At 41.9% G+C, this 25,321-nt stretch overlaps 1 long non-coding RNA gene across 3 annotated transcripts in view; it reads right to left on the bottom strand.

Annotated features, from left to right (window-relative positions):
- The window catches only part of LOC133270724 (uncharacterized), a 55,613-nt gene that overhangs the window by 19,321 nt on the left and 10,971 nt on the right, over window positions 1-25,321 (bottom strand). For 2 of the 3 annotated variants that reach the window (XR_009743885.1, XR_009743886.1), the window contains exon 2: window positions 741-828. The exons of the other annotated variant lie outside the window; for it this stretch is intronic. This is a non-coding gene — a long non-coding RNA (uncharacterized LOC133270724). The remainder of the gene's footprint in view (window positions 1-740; window positions 829-25,321) is intronic. 3 annotated transcript variants of the gene reach the window in all.

Raw genomic sequence — 25,321 nt, 5'->3', positions numbered from 1 at the left:
GGCTCCTGACACCATTATATCTGCAAGCTGGCCTCTCTCTTAATGGACTACAATGTTTCTAGAGCCAACCTAGCTTTATCAGGGAAGATTCACAGATACAAACCTTAAGTAAGCTGTAAAACATGGCGATGGGGAAAAATAAAGAGACTACTGGAGACTGGCCTGCAGCAAGGGAAGGAAGTTGCCTGAGGAGGGTTATTGTTTCAGAATTGTTTGATGAAATAATAAACAAAATACTGCACTAGTAATTTCTGTAGATCCATGATGCCTTGCAACGCAGAGGAGTACGAGTACTCCCTGCCCAGAAAGGACTTCCTGCATAGTTTCAATCTGAAGAAACATGCACTCATTTATCAATGACAAAAAGTTAGAAGGCAATTTCTTAACCTTAGTGCTTTCTCTTGAGCAGAAATCATCCCATCAACATTTAAGATGTGTAAGGGAGACTCAAATGATTTTAACACTCAGGCTTCTTTAAACTGAATTGAAACTGCTCTGAACCAATATTGCAAAGGACAAAGTTCAAGGCTTTATTCATATAATACAAGGATGTAATGCAATAACCGTCTGTTTGAGACACGTAAGTAACAGATCAGGGACAAAGCTGCAGACAGGATGTCAGCAGTACACACAGGGAATTAGCCATGCAACTCCTTCACATTAATTACAGATACGCACATCCGAATCACCATGCAGCATGAGGAAAATGTACCAAGCAATAACTGTGATTCATACTTTACCATTAACAATGCAGCAAAAGGTTAAAGGGGATGGCGCTCTTCCGGCACCATTAGACAACCACAGTTGCGTGTTCTTCCTATGTCCAATCTGAAATGAAACATCAGCCATGGAACAACATGGTAGGAAGTAATTCTTATAACATCCTGAAAGTGCCTTTTTTTATAAAGTTGCTATATAAAAATAAGTATTCTCATATGAATTGTCAGGCACCAATATAGTATTTTTCTACAGAACTCTAACAAAAAGCAAATATTGTTATACCTTGCAAGATCCTGTTATACCTTGAAAGATACAAAAGCACATTCTGTATCATATCTGTCAGAGACAAAGAGCTATTTATATGATCAGAAAGACCTTGAAAAGTTCAATTTCTAAATCTTGTCTTTGTGCATAGTAGGTTATTGGCATGGGGCATAATCTGCAACTCTACTCTCAGTCAAGTATGTCTTGGAGCTCACCATACATGTTTTGGGTAGACAAGTACATCTTAGTTTTGTGCCAAACATTCTTTTTCTATGTTTTTGTCCAAAAAAATAAACATTGTTTCAGCAACAATAATGCAGAAAAAAGAAAAAATTTTCACTTCCCTTATATATCAAAAAATACATAGAGAGGGAAAATTACTCATCCAGACTGATTGCACACTTAAATATTTTTGTGCAATTGTTGTTGACATCAGCAGGGCTGGTTTGCACACCAAAGGCTGAACTTGAACACTGAAAACCCAAGCAACTGGATTCAGTCAGAGAACAAAGAGCTATTTCCAAGAGTCAACAACTCTTGCAAAGCTCCTTATGTGTATGAGGTCTGCATGATACTGGTTCTCTCAAAGCGAGATGTTCGTGAAGTAACAAAAATAATCATTCAAAGCATCAAAAAGGAGCACACATATTTGAAATTACACACATATGATTGAAATGTCACTGACAACATAGAAATGTAATTGGTTTGGTTGGGTCTGCTGTAAGTGCTGTATTTTCTTTTTTGACTTGCCAGTTTTGTGCAAGACTGTCAGAAAGACAAAAATACATCTTATTGTGACAGAACGCACCTAAGGCATTACTGCATTATTCTAAGAGCTTCTTGACATTTGGCTTTGTCCTCATGACATCTGTAGCTAATACAAAATTGAAGCCCTTATCAAGGGCTTTAAGGTAAAGTTTACCAGTATTAACTGCAAGGCAGCCTTTCTCAAATGTTTTCCATACACTTTCTGTACTAGATTTGGAAAATGAAGCTCTTCGTGTAGTTTCTAACTAATGGAAAAGATCCATCAAAGCTCTTCTGGTAACCAGGTGTACCATGTTTTTCCAGGAGTAGCGCTCCACTGGCAGAGAACAATGACTGATGTTCTTTACCTCAAATGAACTGGACCCTGTAGGCTAGGAGAAAAGTGAGCCAAGAATCTGCTCTTCAGCTGAGTTGTTTTACAGGTGAAATCTCCAATTATGGCTCATGTTCAGCCATGGAGGCTTGAAGGAGGCCGTGCTTGGAATAAGAACTCTATTTTTTTCTGCAGAAGGATACAGGTCAAATACACACTTTGTAGGCTTTGCCCAACTTGCAGCACAAGAGGGTCCTTCTCTCATACAGGTCCCATCTCTCTATATCCAAAAGTGCTACAGCTACCTCTTGCCAGTACTGATGATTCACAGCTAGTGATGATGGAAATGAGGGAAAGCTTTCTGCTCCCTTTTCTTGCCCTCATAACCAAAAACCAGAAAACAGTAAGGGTGTCATTCACTCATGTTTCTATAGCATAGTATTTGATAAATAAATCTCAGTATATAAATTCAGATAAAATACTTTTTAAAAATGACTCTTGGAATTAAACACAAAGCTGATATCTTCGGAATTGAAAGATGCTGGTTTACCTTTTATGCTTTATCAGTTTTTGCTAAGCTGACAACACATCTCCAAGTTACCAAATGAACTATAAAGTTTTTGGTCACTGCTACTATTTCATTAGATTCACCTCAATGCAGCTTTGAGATGTAAAGGCCTTAAATTATGTCACAGAAGTTGATTAACACAAAAGTTGTAAAACTTCTGTGTTAAGAATAGTCATCATTTTAAACTACAGCTCAGCTCCTCAGGGTGGGAACATGTTCAGCTTACTGAGTTTTTGGAATCTGAAGATGCAGAGTGTGCAGTAGAAGCTGACTAGCACCCAATAAGATTTGTCCCTTAACTTCTGTGGTCTTCTGTCTCAGCTTGCTTGAGACAGTCTCTTGAACACTAGTTCTACCCTTAAGTTACTATCTTTTACTCTCTGCTCATGTGGACTGAAGTTCTACAGTATAAAATGCTTTTGATTTAGTCTCTGCTGAGAATTAAGCAGCTTTTTGTAGAGGTAAAACTCGTAACTACAAACCATTCTTTAGGCAGCTTTTCCAGACCTCTGGAGCTCCAGGCTGCCCTGAGTCCTGCAATGCACTAACTCATGCTCAAGAAAAGTGCCCTACAGAGTAGATCAACATAAAAGGTGAAGCCTTTCTAAAAGAGAACACACTGCTCTAAGTTTGGTTCCTCTAAATAAAATAGGGAGGTAAAGCACAGGTTTGTGACCATGCTTTGGAAGGCATTTCAGCCAGTTTTCCATCTGTAAATGTGAGCCATCACACAGATTTTAAACAAGCAAGTTTAATGAGCTTGGTGACATTGCTACACATGTAAATGATGCCTCAAGAGGCAAAAAATTAAACGTAATGGCTGGTTTGGGATTGGCGGACTTGCTGTGAGCCTGTGCTTAAGCAAAAAAAGGGAGATGAGAAGAAAGTGAATGCATGGAAACACACAGCCTCGAAGAGAAGGAGTTATAAAAGGAAAAAGCAAAGTGAAAGGTTCTTTAATCATTGCTTAACACTAAAATAGCCAGACTTTTCACATATGACAGATTTAAACACAACATGGACAGAGAAAATCATTATTGCAGCTCCACAGAGTGAAACCCAGTCCCAAAATACAACTTGCCTAAGAAGTGGGAAACCTCAGTGACTGGACATTCCCTAACCCAATGCCCATCTTGTGCATTTTGATGTTTCCCAGTGTAGGACTTCTGCCTACGTGATGGCAAGCACAAAGATCCTTGTGTTTGCTTTGGGCCTCTGGCTACTATTGTAATAGACAATAACAAATATTGCTCACATTCCTTCAGCAGTACACAGCAAATCTAAAATGAACTGCAACAATCTGGACTGAAGGCTCAACAATTACCCCATCCCCCTTGAACAGCCATTACAAAGGAAGAAACAGAAGTGAGAGCAGAAGGCAATGACAGAAGGAAGAAGGGAACAGACCATGTCACATGGACCAATCTCCACAGGAAGCCTGCTGTTGCCCCCAGGCTGAAACAGAAGGGAGGTCATAAGAAACAACCAACAAAGAACACAAATCAGACCGCATTGAGAAGCTCATTCCTGGAGAATATGGACAGATGCAGTAAAATTAAGTAGAAAGTAAGTGACACCTTTTTTTCTACACAAGAAAATAGACACATCTTGCTTAAATGAACACATCAGCTGAACTTCTGTTTTTGTTACAATAGGAAATCTAATTGAATGCAATGTGCAAATAATACAAGAGTTTATTGGCAGGGAGGAGAAAAAGCCTCTGCATTCTACGGGTATTTTATCACTGCCTGCTTTTGAATTGCAGACCAGTGACCTCAAGGGTATTTAGAGCAAGACCATTGTAAGAAGCATTCATGTTATCCAATGCCTTAGAAGAACAGGGAAAACTCTTTCTGAAATGTCTCTAAGGAAGCTGCTGCAAGCAGGCACACAGCTGCTTGGAGGCCATCAGAAATGGGAGTAACATGTCCATGCTGAGACATTGAGAGATCATAGCCAGATACCCCAAAGCTGCATTTGCATTCTTCAGCTTCTAAGTGACAGATGTGGAGAAGAAGCTTTTACTTGGAAGTATGGGATGTGCAATTGTACTCTCCTGGAGTAACCATTTATGAAACAAAGATTCTGCTCTTAATAAGGGCAAAATCCAGTTCTTTCTGAAACCAGATTCATAAATCCTATAGACTTTTCTTCAATTTCAGCAAGTAACACAACCCTACAGCATGAAAATCAGAGCTGCGTGGATATGGCGCATGAAGGGAGGAGAGCTGTTTTGAGTGTTGCCATTCTCTGAAGGACATGCTGATCTTTCTAGAACTGGAGTTTTTTTGAAGTTGTGCTAATTTAGACTTTTCTCGTTCCTGTTCCCAGCTCCTCTGAAACCTATTTAGCCATGATTTTGGTTAGAGCAATTATAGGTACTAGAATGTTGCTCTTTCTCCTAAGGATGGGAGATCATCCCAGCTTTCTTCCACACAACCCGATTTTGCCCCTCCCCTTCCAACTTCTCACCTTCCCACATCCCTTTTTTGCTTGCATATGTATCCATCCCTTGGCCAATCAACCAAACTCCAAATTTAGTCTGACTTGAACAAACACAACATGTACTAGAGCATCTACAAGGCTTTTGTGCATGTACTATATAAAAATCAAAAAACTATTGCTCCTTCATGCTGTAGTCATGTCAGAGGTTACAATTTCATCTGGATCTGTCCTTGGACCACTCATTTCTATACAACCCTGCTCCCTGTGAAGCAAAGATACGTATCAGGTTTGAGAAGAACATGGGTGCCAGTAAGGCCATTCAAAGCCTTGCAGACATCTCTGACCTTCCCTTGGGAAGACAGCCTCTGCTCACACAAAGCTTGGGGAGATGCAGAGCCATCGCTGTGCAGAAGCCAGCCAGGTTAGCTGTGACAGGGAGCAGCCACCACTGACGGGCAGCTCAGTGGCCTAATGAGGCGGTCGGCTCATTCCTGGGTGTCTGACCGTCACTGCAATTGGAAGTAATTGAAGGTCTTTTCACCAGGCTCAGCAGGGAAAAGCAAGGAGCAAAAGGGCACGGGGCTTGGCCAAGGTCCCATTGGAGTTGGGGCATGCTGGTGGCAGGGTGTGGAGGTTTGCAATGCCAAGGCTACCCCTCCAAGGCATGGTGCGAGCCCTGCCGCTGCCTATCAGCCATAACTACTAAGAGCCATTAAAATAAACCCCAGTAAAAGTGTCGTTGACATCCCAGATTATATAAAGGGCCAGTTTTAGATGGCAGCATTGCTTCTGTGTTGTTATAGACTCCCTTCCACCCTTCTTACTCCATTTCTAATCAGTGGCAGTGGCTCAGGTCTCATAAAAGAAAGCCCCATACTTGTCCTGGTCTCCTCACCACACACAGAGAAGGAATTTGGAGCAGCATTGTTGTTTGGGTACTTCGGGACTCAATGTTCTCCTGAAGTGTTTTTGGTTTCTTTTAAAAGCATTATTATCTAACAGTTTGATTAAAAATAATACCAAAGTGTGAGAAGGGGCACTCATGGCACACCAACCTGAACTACTAATCCAAATTCCAAAATGCTCTAACACAGAGCCCCTGAAATGGAGGACACATAATCACTGTATTTTCTAATGGCATGTGGAGGGATAGTCTTCTTGGACCAAATCTTTTCCTTCTTTTGATATAGCTGAGAATCTTCAAAACATCCTCTTATCCCCATGCTGCCACACGGCTAAAGGTGCAAATCTCATCAGCTCCCAAAAGCCACAGATTAAGAGTGCTCTGAGTTTTTGCAGATACCAGACTGGCAATGCCAGGACAATGCACATCACTGAGGGCATGGGTGAGTCTCTTGAGCATTGTACTGCTTCTCCTGTGAGCAAAGAAGGGCAGAGAGGGCTGATCTGAGCCAGGATGCTCTCACCAGCAAACTGAAGCTGTTGGACAGGGCTATTGCCTTCACAGAAATGATGAAACCACCACTGAAGGCATTTTCCCAGGCTCAAGACATGGAGTAATCTCAAAGATCAGTTTCCTCTGAGCCCATAACATGTTTTCCTGCTGTGGGTATCCAGCACTCCACAACATCAAAACAAAAAAGAGCTCTTCCTGCCTTCCCTGTAATTGAAAGTTACACCACAAACCATTGGTGCACAGCACCTTTCTTATATGCTTATGTATTTCACCTGCTGAATATAACAGCCTTTTCACTGGGGACAGTATGACCTCCCTGTTGAGATTTTGGCTCAGAAATCATCACAACAAGAGGAGAAACTAGTCTCTTCTACCAACCCTTCTTCCTTCAGTAACTTTTACTGCAACTGATGTCTTGAGACATTTGTGTCAGTTTGGTCCCTATCTCAGAATTTTCTCTTAAGAGCTCAATGCAATTTGGGGTTGCTCCAGGGTGAAGGGAGAATTTGGACAACCTTGGTGATGGCAATAGAACAGCAGGAAGAGCAAGAATCCCAAAACAAGACAGGTCGACAACAGAGAAAAAGGAGCCTGCAGCTCAGCACCAGAGACTGAAGAGTGAGCAGAGACAGGCTCCACCATGCCCCAGGATTATTAAAAGGACGGAAAAAATCAGCAAAGATAAAACAGCATCTAAATTGGCCCTTGGGAAAATGGTGACAAGAAAAGTTTCTCTGAACACTGGAAAAGACAAAGCAACTATTTTACAATGTATGTACAATGAAGGCAACTGAACCCTGAAGCCAAAAGGACTAGCACAGAAAAGCAGAAACTGTGGTCAGGAGGAAGGATGTGCAACAGAAAAATCTGATTAATCTTGAGGGTACAATGACTCAAATTTAGTCCATGGAGAGTTTGGAATAAAATCATCATCATTCTGTTTTAGAGAAAAGATTGGAAATTACAGCATTCTTTATAGGCAGAAAACAAGAAAAAAAAAACCCATCAAAACAATATTGAGTTTTTCCAAATTAGGCAACAGCTGAGATTCCCATTTCTTGGTCCCTCAGGGTGCCAGGCACTCTCCTTCCCACTAACCTGAGAGGGACCCAGGTGTCCCCAAGCCTGTTCCCAGGCTGTTGGGAGGGCACAGCAGAGGTTGCCAGACTGCTGGCTTCTTCACAGGGAAACCATGGAGCTGGGTACCCTCAGCCCAAGCAGCAGCTGGGACATGTGCTAAACCTGCAGACACCAGAGCCAGGAGCAGTCTGAATGGTTGGGAGGCTCTGAGCCAGCAGACCCAAAAACCCAAACTCCCTGACAGCTTGCCAAAGCAGCTTGGCAGTTACCAGGCAAAGGGCCAGTGCTTCAGCAAAAGTCAGTAGTAAGCTCTTCTCTGCTTTGGTATCAGCTAATCGCTCTTCTCCTGAAGACAATTTTTACTATTCCTGCCACTGAGGTGGTCCTACGCTCTGCTTTCAGAGCGCACACTGGTGCAGCAGACAGCTGTCTAATTTGACAGCAGTGCAGCCAGCACATCTCCTTATGTCATATTTAGTCATACTTGACATTTATTTCCCATCCCCCAACAAAATTAAACACAGATTGAAGCAATTATAGTCCATCTTCCTGCTCTATGTTCATTGCTTGAGACTGCTTTGCCTCCATTATTAGGAGGCAAAGCAATTATTACAGTACTGTATTATATATAGTATGTTTTTCCAGTTCTTGTGCGCCCATGGACTGTTGTAGGGTATAACTGCTTCATGCTCAAAAATATTCTCAGGCAAAATAATCCAGTAGAACTAAACCTTCTGGAAAGCTTTATAGGATGCATGACCCCAGGTGAATCTTTGAGTATGTTTTATTGATTTGTTTTGCCTATATATGAATAAAGACCTGAGGATCTATCCTGCAGCTTTAATTTAGGTTGGTACTGTAGTACAGAAAAGGGGACTTGTGCCCCAGTCAGAATTTGGCCTTCAATCCTAAAGCCAATAACAACAGGCTTAAATATGACCTTTACACGGAGAAGTGTATGAAGAATGAGCTATGCTAGGACTCAGCCTCGCATCTCCTCTAATAAGACACACACACTCCCACTCACCTTCTGGAGCTCTGTCCCTACCTTGCTCCTGGAAACTCAGAAAAGGCAACAAGAGAGACTTCACTGATTTTTTTCATGAGATAACCCTGCTTGCTTTTTATTTTGTTAAATCATAATGAATTTTCTTTTCCCTAGATTACTCTAATCTTTTCCCTGCAGCGTGTCTGTTTCAGCCAGCCTTCACTCTTCCCCCTAGTACCCAACACCACTCTCTTTGTCAGGGAGTTCAGGTTATCCCCTCTCCATTTCTCTTTGGACCTGACACTAGCTCTGACCCCTGCTCAGCCTTTGCTTTGAAGTGCTTTTTCTGCTCTCTGCTTTCCCACTGGATCGTGTTAACCCTCCTCCTTTCCCCACTCCATCAGTTGGCTTCAATAAGAGCTCACTGGAACCTCCTCTTTTGTCTTACCAGTGTGCTTTCACTTCTCATAAAACCCTACCCACCTTCCACATAAAACAGTTTGGCAAAAAGCAACCACTGCAAAGACTAAACACTGCACAGAGAACACCACTAGCTGTGTGAGACAAGCAAGTCTTGTGTTTGACCCATGCAACTTCACAGTCAAACTAAAAGCAAGAAGCCACATGCTTCCCACATCCCAAGGTGGCTGCATTTAAGTGTCCCTTTTGCCATGTGCTGAGGACAACATTACCAGAGGGCTCTGCATCTTTGCTCCTGTTTGATTGCAATTTTAATAGAAAAAGACCCAGAAATTTGGCATAAGTAGAGATGATAGATTTGATTCAGTTGCCTTGGTGCTACAACTCCCAGCTGATGGATGTTCAGGTCAAAGCAGAAATGGCATCAGCACAAAGAGAATGGTTTGGCTCTCACTTATTAAAGACTCCTGAAAGCTTTCCAGATCTATAAATATTCACATTATTCTCACAGAGGGGCAGAAAGAGAATGATTTGTATCCTTCTAGCTTGTTCTGTTAACACAATCCCATTTTTCAGTGTTTCCCAGTTGGATAAATACCATGATAAACAGAGGAAACCCCTGTGAGAGAAAATATATTTTAAAGTAAATTGCAGTGGTGTGTAGTGTATAAATATTTGCAATGGTATGGGGAAAATATCTGTATTCATTGCACTAACATATGCTGAATACAAAGATGACCAGTGTCCATTGATGCCTTTTAAGACATGAATAGAATTTCCACTATAGGAAAATAATCCCAATGACTTGTGTATGCTACATAAACATGCACACATAAACATACAGGCAACATACTTTCAAGTAGAAAACATTATTGTAATTACAATAGCAAAGCTTGATTTATTTTCTATACCTCTTTTGCCAGGAAGTTAAATATCTCACAGAATCCAAGTCATACTGCCTGAGGATTAAAACCAGAGCAAATTCAAAACTCAGTAAACATTATAACTTCTTAACCACTCCATTAGTGTGAACCGAGGATAACATTTTAATAAGAAGGCACAAACATTTTGCTGAAAAATTACATTGCAGAGATAAACTGTAAGAGCTTGGGAATACCCTGGTTAATGCATCAGGCTGAAGGACTTGCACAGATGTATCTGCCAATCTCCTAAGCATTTTTCATTATTGCTTACTACATTATTATTTTTAAATTATTATGATAGTTACAAATTCCAGCTCAGCTTCTTCACTCACCACTTCAGAATACTGCAGCAAACAAGCATATTTTCACACGTGTATGTGACCTATGTGGCTTCATGGCATATGGGAGCCGAGTGGGGACACTGAGCCATAGCATTCAAACACATCTCCATGGGTAACACTGGGATTAAGTGATACCCTCCTTAATATTTCGAGATGAGTTAATTCCTCTGTGCCGTGCCGATGCAGCTGTAGAGACAGTAACAACCTTTCCCTGCTCCCACCTTTTAACTACCTTGGGCATTTCAAGTGTTTAAGGCAAGCTCTGCCTCTTAGCCCACAAAAGTCTTTTGCCTAACATAAAGGGTGCTTCTCATAGTTGCTCATTTTCTGGCTTCTATCATTATCATGCAATTAATATCTGATATCTGACACCAGTTATTAAAAACCCACCCCATGAAGCTGTCAAAACACAAACCAGTCAAACAAAGGCACATGCGGAGTGTACAGCCCCTCACTTTACAGCTAGCTACAAACCTGCTAATGCGCAGTGATGGTTTCTCACTTTTGAAAACTTAAGGTAATAATCACAGACACACAGCACCCATTCAGCTGTCTTGCTGTCAAGCAGCCTGAATGAATCAAAACCAGGTTGGGGACAACCTATTTTGATCTCCCCATAGTCCCTATGAAAATTTAAGTAGCCTAGTGTGGTTTTCCACACATTCCTAGTACTGCTCCTCTGCTCAAAGGCTGCAGGAGCCCGAGGTGGCCCTCAGCAGAACCTCCTCCTCGAGATACCTCAAGGATTTTAGCAAGGTGAATGCCCATGGTTATGGAGCTAGCTAATGGCCACCTCTCATTTTACACTGGCCACTAAGCAGCCTGCAGGCAATCAGCATGGATCCAAAGCTGTTGCATATGTTTACCTTAGCCTGGGAGAAAACAAGGTAGGGGAAGGAAATGCTGGCAAAACCCATGCCTCAATTCTGTACACAAATACCACCCTCTCACTTTGGCTTCTTATTGTGTTACATCCTCGAGGTCTCAGCCTTGTTGCACTGGATGGTGTAGAAAATGAATCAGCATCTCCCTATGCAGCCTGTTGGGCAGAACCAACCCTGGTAAGAACCACAACTAGTAAGTTCAGGGCTCCAGATGGAGGCAGAAAACCTGCAGCCCCCACCAAGACCAAAGGGAGCTGTAATGGCCTGTGTTCTAAGCCCTTCCACCACAGCATGCGAGAAATGGCTTTCAAGAACAACAAAGAATACGTACATTCTGTACCATGTTGAAGAGGGAAAATAGCAACAAGGACAAGAAAAACTTGGGTTGTGAAGGATGTTCCAGCAGAGGTGATTAACAGCGTTGAAGGAAACCCCAACTGCTGTTTCAAATTTCTTTACAATTAGCCACAAAGTTACACTCCCTCCTCTTTCCTTTTGTTTTTTAAGGTTTTTATTTTCTTCCTTTTACCTGTGTTTGATTTAGAATCAAGGTTGGTGATTTGTGTTATGACAGCAAAAATAAAGGATCTGAATACTGTAAGACTGGGGATTTAAAGCGTTGCCTTTGATGGCTCATTAGCTGCATGTGGCTACATGCAACACTACTCGACTGAGATATATTGCCCAGGATTTAATTCTACAATAATTTCTATAGCATTAAATTGAATGCTTGCCCTTTTCACAATGGTATTTAAATGGTACTTTGTATGCCAAGCTTAAAAAAATAGCAGAGGAAACACAGATGCAGTACTGCTGGAGCGTGTGCTGAACTTTGTTAAAATGTTAAACATTTATGAGAATTATTATACTTTTTTTTTTAAACAAGATAGTGTTAAACCAGTTGTTACTTCATTTGGCTTTCTTTGCTACAAAGAAAGAAAGGAATTGTGGTTTTTTGGGTTTTTTTTTACACTAACAAACAGCTCTCAGAACTAGCAAACAATATCTCATTTGTTCAGTAGGACTTAAAGATGAGAATGGTCTCAGGCTGGAAAAAAACAGATGTGCACATCTCTGTGCTGACTGAACAAAATACACCAGACAAAGATTCTCCCACAGTAGAGAGAGATCAAACCCCAGAGCTGAGCTGGAGGTCACGAGCCTTGCAGCTCTCCAGGCACAGCCCCAAGGCTGCTCCGGTATGCACCGGGGAAGCAGTCATGAGCACCCAGCTTACAGCCTGGCAGGGAGGTCCAGGGAGGGGAGCGTGCCTCTGATGCATGAAAGCAAGCCAGTCCAAACCAGGCTGCACTCATTTGCTGCTCATCTACTAGCTCTCTTAAGGCAGAGCCCCCTCTGCCTCTATTTGCCTTGTTCCTGCTGTTTCAGGGATGCCTACTGGTAAGACAAGTTCACTTTATTCAGTTTACAGTCAAACATGCAATCCCCAAAGCACAGTTTTGCTTGGACATCTGTCTGTCTGACTCCCCTTCCCTGCAGTGGGTCACACTTCATGCAGTTGGTTGTGCAGGGGTAGCTGCCCAGCACTGTGCCTCCCTGCCTCATCCCTTTGATTTCCTGCCAGCCTTCATCAGCATCCCTGCATCACAAACACATCAAAATTTAAGTATTTGGTACAAGACTTTATAACCAGCAGAGCTACTTGCACCATTTCATTTTACATGTGGCTACAACTGGCGGCTCTGCTGGAACCTGAAGCACAGCAGCATTACTAGAATGCACCTGGATTTGAAATTTAACAGCATTTGGGAAATGCATGTGATTACCTAGAACTGTTTGCATGCAAAAAAAAAACCTCAGGAGTCTATGGCAGTAATGCTACAGACTGCAGCTCAGCTAGAGCTGCTATAGCTGCACTTCAGCTTCAGCTGGAAACCACATTTTTATGCCTCAAACAAGGAACTTTTGAGCAGCCAATGTCAAAAAAAAAATATTCAAGATGTGGAAGAATGTTTGTACTTCTGTGTCCATTTTAGAGCTCATCATCTCTTTTTAGGTCCAAAACAAAACAGCATTAACAGAGGCACCAAATCCCTTCCTGTGCATGAAAATACCCATGTGCACACACACAGATTGCTCTATCAAAGGAAGAGCAAAGGAGCAAATCTATCCAAACACGTGGTCTGCATCTGGCTTTGGCTCTTTGTGGGACTGAGCAGTGAGGCAGAGGACAGTTTGTCCAAAGTTCTCTTTCTGGTTGACTTCCAGATACACATACACAAGTTTAATTGGGAATGTTGCACTACCTGTAACCACTGTATAACAAGAGTCATCTCCACTATTCAGTAAATAATGGGGGCTTTTTACAAGTACACTATTTGATCATGTATTAAGGGTCTGAAAAGAAACCTTATTGCACAAGAAGGTTGCAGCTTGCCACAAATTGAAAGAACTGAGGCTGGAGCTTGGTTTGGTTTTCCACGGAGATTCAAGTTCAGCATAACATACACCTAACTTTTGGTGTATCCCAAATGCCGTATCAAAAGGTGTTTCCTCCCTTTCACCCCAACCATGGGATGTTTTGACTCACATTGAGGTACATCCTGTGCTATGTGATGACCCTACAGAGTTTTCCCAAGATCCCAAGTGTATTTTATGCACTTCAATAAGGCTTCAACTTCAAATACAGAGTATAAAGTTGTGCTCCTACACAATTTCATGGCATGTTGAGGAACGAAGTACAACTGTTTGGGGGCAAGTGATTTACTGACACCGGGTTACCCAGAGGTTTAATTTGTCATGCCTCTCACCCACATGCTTTGTCTCCCTCTTTCAATTCTTTCTTTGGAGTCAGCATGCTGCACACCACTGGCAGTGAAAGGGCCTCTCCCTTTGCACAGCAGCAATTAATTTTTCTCAGCTTCTCTCCAGTTAAATATCAATGATTCCTCAGGACCTGCAAAGCCTCTTACAGACCCTGTCAGAAATACAGATGCTTCCTTTATCCTACTGCTCAGTTCAACACAGTCTTTGCATTCAGATTACCCAGACTGATTTGTGCAGCAATCTCATTCCTTCTCCATTGATAAAATATTGTATGTCAGCTTTAATCCAATGATCTGTCAGCCACAGACCCATTCATTTGCTAGGATGATGGCAGCCCCCAACAAGCAGGCTTAAAGTGGTGTCTGATCCATTGAAGCCTTTACTTTTGGAAGCTAGCTTATTCCAGTTCCTGAAAAACAACTCTTGTCCTGTACCTCACACCAGATAACACATCTGAGAGCAGGAGAAAAGACACCCAAGGGATGTGGAGCTGAAGCAATACCTCTAAAGGGTTTTCTTTTCACAGCACACTGATCAACTTCAACGCATTTTGCCCAAACCTGGATCCTTCCAGGGCTGTGCAATTACTTGATTGCAGGAGATGAAATTTATCATAACATCCAGGAGGACAGTCAGCTCTGACATTTCCATATTTACTCTGACTCACTCCTGTAGCCTGGAAACTTGCACTATGATGTCTCCATCCACTGTGAAAATCATCACATATCCCCCTCCTTGGTACAGGTATAAAACTTACACCCACACTCTTGCAAATACTGGCCATCAGACAGGGTGTTTTTAAAGAGCTAAAGTTCCCAAAAGCGAGTCTTTTGCTCAAGGATGCTACTGGATCACAACCTGTGAATGACCAGCAGCTCCAGTTATTGCCCTTCACAGTTATTTCTGATCATGCAGAGCCTCCTGTCTCCCACCACAGCTCCTCTGCATTTCATGTGAGTCACTGAAAGACTGGAAATTCAAAGAAAACAACTGCAGGCAGAAATGACTATTTTATTGTATAAGAGTATGCTAGCAGTTAGGACAAACTATCACATTAGAAGTACGTGTTTGCATGCAGTAATGTGAACCACAAAAGAGATTAATTAACGATGCAAAACTAAAATAGATTAATTAAAGTACACTAAACTAGGCATCACTTCCTCCACAACCTGCTTGATTTTAATCTGACTCGCTCTATAAAAGTGCTTTACTTTGGGTTTATGGTTTGCCCTTTTGTGTCCTCCTCTAAAAGACACTATCACAGTGCAGCCCAAGAAACACTATCTATACCAGCAAGGACTGGGCACTTTATGACAATGTTTATTTAAAAGGAGAGAATAGCTGCATGCTTATTGATTTTGAGATGGGCTTTCAAAACACACAGAGGGGATTAGTGCTCAGCTCATCCTAATGCCTGAACTCATGTAGCTTCTTCAATTAACCTGCAGAAGTAATTTAGTGATGTGTCCCATGAATCCCAAAAGCAAATAGAGGGCACTTGCAATGGGCTCAGATGAGATTCGGGCAACAGAAACACATGCAGGCAGATGCCAGTGGCCAAACCCAAGAGAAAACAGCTACTGAGCCCTGAATCCTTTGCCAATTTGCCTACATGATGATGCTATCACAGTAACACCTCAAAGTCCCAGCTGAGATGCAGAGCTGACATGTTAAATACCAGAAAGATACAGAAAGAAGACTGTCTGGATGCCAAAGTGCTTGCTGCTGTCTAGAGAGAGGGGACAAACTGAAAGAAACCACCCTGATGGTTGGGGAGATAAAGGACCAAACCTGCCCCGTGGCCTTTAGCCACGGTTTTGCTCTCAACTTCAGCACAAGCTGCAGCAGTGTCTGATGTGAAAAGGAATCTGAACACCAGGGAGAAATATAAGTTGCTCTCTGGAGCTGCAGGCTGTAAATCTAGGGATGTGCCACACTTCTCAGATGTGGAGCATGACTACATTCACACTCTACTATCACTCTGGATGCTCTTTCAGACTGTATCGATTACCTTGGGATGCCCTCTGTTGCCTTGTGTGCCCTCAGGCCAGTGAATGGATAAAGAGGCAGAGAAATTTTTTCCACACTTTTTATTAGAAAGAGACTTTCTCTGCATTCATCTGCACTTTATAACCCATGGCACTCTGCCACAGATTTGTGATAAGCATAGAAGCCGCTCTTCCTTACAGTTTAGCTTCTTTAATGTGAAATAGGGATACAACAGTCCAGTTCCAGATCCAGCCAGAAGATTTTTCTTTCAAAAGCAATTTTAAGGCATTTCCTTGGGGCAGTGGAAATATGAAATACAGCAGTCTCCAACTTTAAAGTAGGCTTTGTTTTATTTTTTTACTGAGTGGTGTGACATATACCAGCCGCCATTATAGACTAGTAAAAGGGAAACTCAATTTTCTGTCACAATGAAGATGACCGATAAAATCTTACACATGGACAACACCCATACAGTTTTATAAAATCTGAGTGGATTCATAAAGCTCTCTTTAAAGGCAATCAGATCCTCATAAAGAACATTCTATAGAGGTATAAATTATCCAGCTTTATCATGGAACGGATATGCTGCACATCAGGATATGCTCTTCAGTGTTGCCTGAACTACCCCTCTTAAAAGGTTAGGGATTGCTCGTCAGTACCATTGGGCTGCTCGGCAATAGCAAGCTGCCTAGCAACACAAAATCTTCACAGCAGAACACAACACACCAAGAAAATGCTAATAGTTAATTAAATTAAAGCAAATATTACTCTGTATTACGCAGAAGCCTGTAAAGCTCAGTTGAAATCATGGTCCTCTCTGAAAAGAGAGAGATTGGATCTCTGCCCTGCAGCCTCAATAGAGAAGACAAAGTTGAAGGTGGGAGAAAAAACACTGCTTAGAAGAAGAGGCAACATGGCTATTGAGTGCAAATGCCATTAGTCCTGTGCATTTTGACATTCTTTTCTTGAATGCAAATGCATGCAAGCCTTAGGAGCAGATTAGCTAGAGAAGCAGACCAGGAAAGAGAATAAGAAGAAAGATGATGAAGCAGAGCAGAGGCATGGGAGGGTCATACCCATGGGAAGAAACAAGCTAAACATGCTTAGCATTTGTTGGCAGTGAGAAATGACAACACCACACAAAGTCCACTAGAAACCGGCCTGGTACCAAATAAAAAGGAAGGTGCTGCAAAATAGGAGAGGGGTGGCTACTGGCTAATACAGGGATCACCACAGCAGTTAGGGCAGGCAGTGGGGCATAGCTGCTTACCCTGGAGCACTCTCAGTGAGAGCAGCAACTTCTGAGCCCTATCGAAAGGTCTGTCCTGATTGTACCTATCAGACCAGCTTTATTGCCAGCATGCTTAGAAGAGCCAAAATGCTTTCAAGAACTGGTAAGAGAGGTTTCTACAATGTATGCCAAGGAGGCAAAAATAATACCATGTTTTGCTTCTGTCTGGAAATGTGGAAACACTGTCCAAATCAGGGAGGAAAGGCCTCTGGGAATATTTGAATTAGAACTCCTGATTAAGGAAAACACTTTATCATGCTTAAAAAGCTTTGCTGCATTAAGGCCCAAATCAAGCAAGGTACAGATGTAAGGTAATTAAAGGAAGAGGATTAAAGGGTCAGATTCTTTTATCATTAAGAAAAAAGGATGCACAGAGTTCACCATTTTGCAGCGTATGCAGAAGACAGAGGTCACAAGTCTGGGTGGCCCAATGATTTCTCTTCCCAGTTTTAATCCTCCCTGCTGTGTGGGGTTATCAGGGCTCTGTTGTGCTTGGTACTTGGAGGTCCACATCAGAGTAAAAGACACATTTGCTTCACAAGCAACTGCAGGATTTACTTAATATTTACTAAATAAATATTACAAGTTTTATGCCATGGTTTTACTGTAGTCATCAGAAAACAAACCTACTGGTTTGGGGTTTTTTACCCACAGGCCACAGCTGGAATTAAAATAAAACTGCAACAAACAGGAAAATTATCTTGCATAACAAAAGCAATACCACAATTTAGGTTAGTCCATTTGCAAACTTGCGGTCTTAATAATAGGTAACAAAATGGTTCTCTTCTGGTGGCAGCAATAACTCGACGGAAAAGAAATCTGTACTTCTGCCATTTTTAAGCTACTTTTAGATACATGTTTTTTGAGGATCGGATGTATCAAATAAATGTCTTTCTAAAAGCCTACAAGCGTACATACTGTTCGCCTATAACACCAGTCAGTGCAGTCCTTGCTTGAGGGCAGTGGCAGTTCAGGCTACCTGCTCTGCATCTGCCTGCATCCTCTCGCCTCAGTACTGCACTACAGGCCACAGTGACAAGCAGGAGGACAGCAGTGCCATGGGCAAAGCTTCAACCAGAAGCATGGCTTGTGTAATAGTGCTGTCTGCAGTGAGCACTTTTCTGCATTTCAGAACAAGACTAGCATTAACAGTGCTTAAAGGACTCACAAAGGTTCAGTCTCAGAACAGCAAAAGGCAGAGACAGGCAGCACAGAACAGGTTTTCAGCCAAGCCTTGGCCTGACACAGGCAGCACTTCCCATCCTTCTCTGCTATCTACATGTTACTATACTTCAACTCTGATTGACTGAGATATGATTCTTGCAATAACAGAGTAGAACTGCATCATCGACAGGATGCTGATTCATTTGAAATGGCAAAGGAGGGACTGGAGAATAATATAAGTTCTGAAATTCTTACCTTCCATGCAATCAAGAACTGCTACATCTAAATTCTACTCCTACCTACTCTTTTCCTTAATGTCTTATTTTCTTGTCAGGGAAGATGTAACAGATATGAATTCAGGGATTTATGCCTAAAGTCACTATTGAAACACCCATGTTGACTCATTTTACATCTATCGCTAGGCATTGAATTTTCAGCAATAGGCCCGGTATTGGACAAAACTAAAAATTAACAATGAAAAAATATTCAAAAACATATGCAGGAGGGTAGCACTTGCATCAGAAATAGATTCGTTACAAAAAGGTTTAATCAGAGAAACAGAATAGGATACAATAAACATACAGAAACCACATTTCACAATGATGAAGTAGGCATGTGGCTTGCTGAACCCAGCTCCCTTAAGTACTGCTGCAAGCCACAGATGTGAGGTGGCAGGAAGATGCTGAAGTTGCCCTTATACAGCTTAAGGACTGCCCTGGAACTAATGTGTCATTACCGAGACAGATTACGGTTACAAGTCCAAGCTCTGAGTACCAAAGAGATGCCACATCCAGGTCACCCAACCCAATACATTGATACAAAACAGTTTCATCTCCAGGGTGCAACAAGTAGTCAGAAGCAGTGGCAACCACAGGTAAAAGATTCTGGTAAGAGAAAAATGAGGAAAAGCTCCCCTTTTTTATAGGTATTTGTACATCATTAGGAGAAAAGAAGAACAGAATACCAAAGTTTGCTGATAATTTAAAAGCTGAAGATTATAAGTTTGCTTTATCTGTGGCTGTGACACTAAAGAAAAATACTGATGAGTATTCAAAATATGCCTTTTAAATAGAATAAAAAATAAAAATGCAAGCCTGTTACAGAAGTATTTGCAAACAGTATTTGCCAAGAAAAACAGAACAAAATCAAACCCCACACCCAAGATGCAAAACTCCCTAACTGGAAATATCATAGGCCCCCGGGAATCCCCTCCTGGGAAGCTTTGTTGGTCATAGCTATCATGAAGTCCTCACAATTTCCCACTGTACATATGAATGCAAGTAAGTCCAGCGGGTGCACTAACAAAGGACATCACACCAGCCCAAGCGATGCCGTCGCCTTACACAGCGCTGATGATGTGTGTGTGCCATTCCAACCGCCTTCCTTCAGAAGGCTGTTATTGAATGAGAACAAGAATTCTCAGCATGGGCTTTGCAAACCAGCATCGAGGAGCTGCATCTTTACTACTCAGGACAAAGTCTTCTTGGTAAAGCACAGCTGAAAGTTTCAATCAAAGCATGGGAAAAAGCTTCACTGTGCAAGAGGCTGGGATGTACTGAATAGAAAAGGCTGGGGAATAACAACTAAACCAGCATAAACAAAAGGATGACTTCAGCTTCTGCAGACAGCGTTTCACCAGTGAGATAAGGCAAAATGACTGGGCTTTATTTTAACTTATTTGGTCTCTAACCAGAGAACTATAAATCTAAATCCCTAGCCAACATGAAATAAGTTGGTGTTTCCAAGTTTATTGTGCTTCTCACTAAAGAAAATTAAAACACCAGGAGGGACCGAGGCACTTGAGCAAAACTCCTCAAGATAATGAATGCAGTGTTCAGCACAGAAGGTAAGTTGCCAAATAAGGTTATCAAAACCAATGGATAAAGACAATTTTAAAGACACATCTGGACATAGTTATGACAGGAGCCGTTTGCAGCACATGCGGCTAAAGTTTTAACGAAATATTCTTAAGAGAAACTTGCTATGCCTAGTCAGTACAGAAAAGGCCACAATGCCGTTTTACAAGTAATACATCACTGAAGCCAAAAGCGCCCCCTTAGGAAACACTTGGGCTAAGGAGGCACGGGAAGAGGATCAGGCAGCGACTTCCTGCTGCAGTTGCAAGCGCATCCCTTGGCATCAGGGAAAATAAAAGAATATTTCCCCGTTTATTAGGGAGGTATTTACTCACCCCAAGGAGTCTGTTTCTCTCAGACAAGGACTTAGCATCAACTGAGCGGGCAGGAGGGAGACAGAGTGAAGGACATATATACATATTCATCCTGACACCAACTCGCACGCCAAGGGAATGGAATTAAGAAGAAAGAGAAAGGAAGATCATATCAGAAAAACAAGTTGAAGGAAATTACTGGCCACCACCACTTATCAATGTGCAACAGCTCTTCCCACCCTCAAGGACTGAAATCCCAAACCATTTGCTCTGGGAGTCAGAAGCAAAGCTATCCCCAGAGCACAAATGCCATGATCCAGGTCTGAATTTCACATGTACCTGTTGAGGAGGGGAGCACAGTCTGCTCAGCCCCTTCAGGAGGGTCACAGCTTTTCCCAAGGGTTTTGTAGTGTTTGTGGGGTGCCTCTGTCAAGTTTTGCAGAACAAACCCATCTCTTTCTCAGATCTTCCCACAAGTACCCACAACTTAAGATTTTGGCCATGGTAGAGATGGTCTTGAATCTATCAGGCAGCTTGAGCTCCCCTTCCACGTTTTTTTCCCCCTTAAATGAGTGCTTGGGAAATCGTTGTTGTCTGAGTACCCTTATAAATCATGTATTACCATTTTTCACAGAGGACTGCAATAAATCAACCCCCTCTTTCAGAGGTAGAGAGCAGAGCAGCACTCCAAACCATACAAAAAGACCATAGATCCAAATATACCTGTGAACTGCAGCAGAAAATTTACATTCACCAGGAACATTTTTCACTTTGGGCAATGAGAAATCCATATGCCCTTTCCATGGGTGTCCTGGGGAACGGGATGTGTGAGTACAGCAGCCAGACTATTCTTTGGGGGAAATTCTAGGGGACATTTCTCATTAAAAAGACATTCCTGTAAATAAAGCAGACTACTGTATATCATCTCCCACCCAAGGCAGACGCTTTAACGCAAGCCTGAGAGGCAGGACTGCTCAGGCTCAGAATGTGAGTTAAGTCCTGGGAAGGGATCTGGAAAATGCCACCGCTGACAGCAAGAGGGGAGTGAGGGGAGGTGGAGGAAGCTGACTTTAAATCACAGAAACAGCAGACTACATGTAGACTACATCATGCTGCGGCAGGAGAAAGTGAGGGACATTGGTGGTCAATCTTCATCATCGTTAAATACTAGTTTAAGTCTCAAATGCATGCGTACCCGAAGCAGAGCTTTTCTCGACTTGTGGTGCCAGCTGCACACACAGAAGTTTGGAGTCAGTAACAGGGTACTCACAGTCCTACTTATTGCACATTTATTCAAGTTAACAATCTTTTCTCTCCACTTCAGGGCACCATTCCTCCCCCACAGACAGACATCCTCCTAGCTGGAAGGTGACCTCAGTAGGCTCAGCTGGAGTTAGCTGGTCTTAAAAAGAGAACATTACCTTATTAAAATCACCAGAAGTTTATCCCTGTGGCTTTCAATAATCAGTCCAGAAGACACTTTAGGCCCTAATGCTACCCTTCTTAATCCTGTTTAGCCACATTCTTCCTTTGCAATTGAAATCCTTCTTCCACACAGGAGCAGCAGAGCCAGAGATGAATCCCCCTACTTTCAGCCACTTAAATACAAGGCATTTAGTGTAAAATAGCAATCTGCGCTCCTGCTTTAGTCAGGCACTGCAGAAAGAAATCTTGCATCCATGGCTTTTAAAAGACAATTAATCCCACTATGGAAACACCTCTTTCCTGCCATTGCTTACAGAAGATGCAGGGAGTTTATCATTGCAGTACTGTAACACGTAATTAAAATAACCCCCAAAATATTTATACGCCTACTAAAATTTAGCATTTACTCAGTTGCTTTGTTAATCCAAGTCCTAAAAAACAAAGATGTAAATCACTTCATCAGCACAACCCCCCAAAGGCCAAGTGACTCCATTTTATTCCAGAAGAACAGTTTGTACAAATCTAATTAGACAAGTCACGAGTTCTACAGCAAAGCCCTGATTCATCTGTGAAACAAATTCAGACCAGTGTCATCAAAAAAGTTGCAAAAGCTTTTGAATAAGGAGAACATAATTACAGCATCAGGGAACAAACTTCTTTGACTTACAAACCAGATTCTTTCATGAACTCCCATAAGGCGACCAGTGGAATCAGCCTGACCTCAAAAATCAAATTTTGCCTTGTAGATGCAAGTTAATAAAACAAAAGAATTCATCAATAGAAGCACTGAGAACAGGCATCCACAAAGCATTAGTGGCAGTATATAAACCATATGGTCACAAGCAAAAATATGATAGACAAGTGACACAAAACTAAGTGACACAAAGAGAAAGCCTGGAGAACCCTGATACTACATTTCAAGCTGAGACTACTCCATGCATGTTAGGAGGTCTGTACAGAAAAAGATGAACACTTGAAAGAAAGTAAAGCACTGCAGTTTTCCAATACTTCCTCTAGCAACCCCATAGATGGGGTTACTCAACACTTTGCATTATTTCATTCACACACAGGAACCAAGAAAATACCATTCTATTAAGTTAGCTTTCTGTCTGCTGCTGCAGCAGAAAGGGAGGAAACTTCAGTCTTCGATGCTCCAGTTGTTCAAAGATTTAATAGCTTCCATTAGCAGCACAGTGACTGCTTAAGTTCAAATGAGCTTAATAAATAAATAAAAATTCGTGTAATATCAAAGGTTTCAGATTGGGAATTCAAATACATGGTTACTGTGCATGTTCCTAAGAGAAGAGTCACATAGCGGAAATCTGGCATGTCTCCAAACTGTTTGCTTCTCAAAGACCACAGGATTACTAGAACAGTCTGTGGTGTGTCCCTACAGCGCTTAAGGCATTCATCAGGAGCAGTGAGTTAGGCTCAGGCTAGGCCAACCCAGGTCCAAAGAAAAGGCGTTACCTTGGGCCATACAAACCCTGTTCTAGGTAAGCGACTGGCCTTTGCCTCCCTGCTTAACTCTGGACTGTCTCAACAACACTGCCTTCAGCATCTGAATCAGCAACCTTTTTTTCCACTGCTTTCTATTTATATTGTCATACTTAAGTCTAAAATTAAACATGCACTATTTACTTTCTGCGGTTCCTCCAGCATTACTTAGCAGTTATTACAAGTAGCAGAGAAAAAGAGATGTGCCTAAGGTGACCTAAGTAGAAAGCTTGGGTATGGCCTTCTGTTTATTCACTTTCACTGGTAACTAACTAAAAATAAAACTGCAGTGAAACAAATTTAAAATGCCTAGTACATGGGTGAGTTTAGCTTATGCACTGCCATCAAGTGCTTTGGGGGTTTGGGTTTTAGGTTTAAAACAACATCAACCATGGATTAGCATTAAAACATTTCCAAAATAACAATATGAGATAAAGTCTAACTGAAAAATATTAGTAATAAACACTAAGCTTTTGCTTAATTGCTCAACACAGCAGCTTCTTGCAGAGCTGTTTGCAGGCACTCCCTACCAACACTAGTCCGTAACCTCGAATATTAAGGTATTAAAACTTAGACTCAGTTCTTCCCCCAGTTTGGATCGCATTTGTGGACTCCCAGTGTCAGCACTGCTTCTTTTCCCACCACATACCATCAGCTCCACCAGGCTGGAAACCCCCTTTCCTCAAGTGGGCATCCACCCTGCTCCAGAGGACAAATCTGGGCATTTGCTTCTGCTTAATTCTATGTGCAAGTGAACATTTCTATTGATTCACAGTTGGTTTTGTTCCCTTTATAGTCAGGAATCAGTTTTTAGATACAGCCTGCGGATGAGTTTGCAGTAAATATGTACTCTTGTAGATACTTGGCTGGTAGGGTTATATTACACCGGAATAGTCCCAGCCTGCTCATGATCTAACCACCCTTTCACAATTAGTGGTAAGGTTTTAATGAAAGAAAAAGAAGGAGACTATGTCCATTCTTCTTAGAGGCACTAAGAATATTAAAGCATTAAAAATAACTACATAACACAACAACTTCTAGCAGCAATAGCTCTCTTGTAAAGGTAGCAGACATACCTGACAGCAAGCAAATCATATTCTCAAAACTGCTAAATGACTGTGCTTTTTGCCCCCATAACTGTATGATTACCAACTTCTATAGATCTTACAGCACCCACCCAGTTAAACTGAAACATAAGCACACATGGCCACTACAGAACAATAACCAGCAGTGGTTGGGTACAATTACAAGGAGTTTCCCAAGAGCACAGTTCACCTCAGGATAGAGTATTCAACCCAGCCCTGCATTGTGCTTCAGCCTTTTGAGACAAAGGAAAACTTCAGCTGAGAAAAGCAGAGTCTCTGCAGTCTTCATAACAAGTTACACAGAGATAATCATGTACTGCAGATAGCCTACAGTGACTTATGGCAACGACCCCCAGTCCATCCCACCTGTGAAGATTTAGAGTTGCACGCACTCAGATGGTTCACAAACACCTGTCCTGAACTATCTGGGTTTCTTTTAAGATCAGTGGAAAAGACTGTTCTTAGCTGATTTTCCTACCCTACCACTGTAATCTGCCTGTGTTTCATGCCTTCAGTGTATTTAGCACTAACAAACCATTCAGATACCCTTCTGTTCAGCAGATAAACCAAGTTTTCTATGTGACTTCAAAGATTACTACCTTGCCTTCCAGAGATGTCACGTCATCTGCATTCCCCAGTGAACAGAGGGAATAATCCACACTTGCAGAAAGCAGCATTGAAAATACCTTTTACTCACTGCAAAAATTCAGTATGTAGCAGCTAACTTAATACCTAGCATAGTAACTGCTTAGAAACAAATCCCCAGCCCAGTCTTTTCCACT

This window comes from Pezoporus flaviventris, unplaced genomic scaffold, assembly GCF_033815535.1.
Source record: "Pezoporus flaviventris isolate CSIRO_AGI_PZ_B2104156 unplaced genomic scaffold, CSIRO_AGI_Pfla_v1 ptg000021l, whole genome shotgun sequence".
Taxonomy (NCBI): domain Eukaryota; kingdom Metazoa; phylum Chordata; class Aves; order Psittaciformes; family Psittacidae; genus Pezoporus; species Pezoporus flaviventris.
Note: the sequence above shows the minus strand (reverse complement) of the source record. Positions and strands in the feature narration are given on the sequence as shown.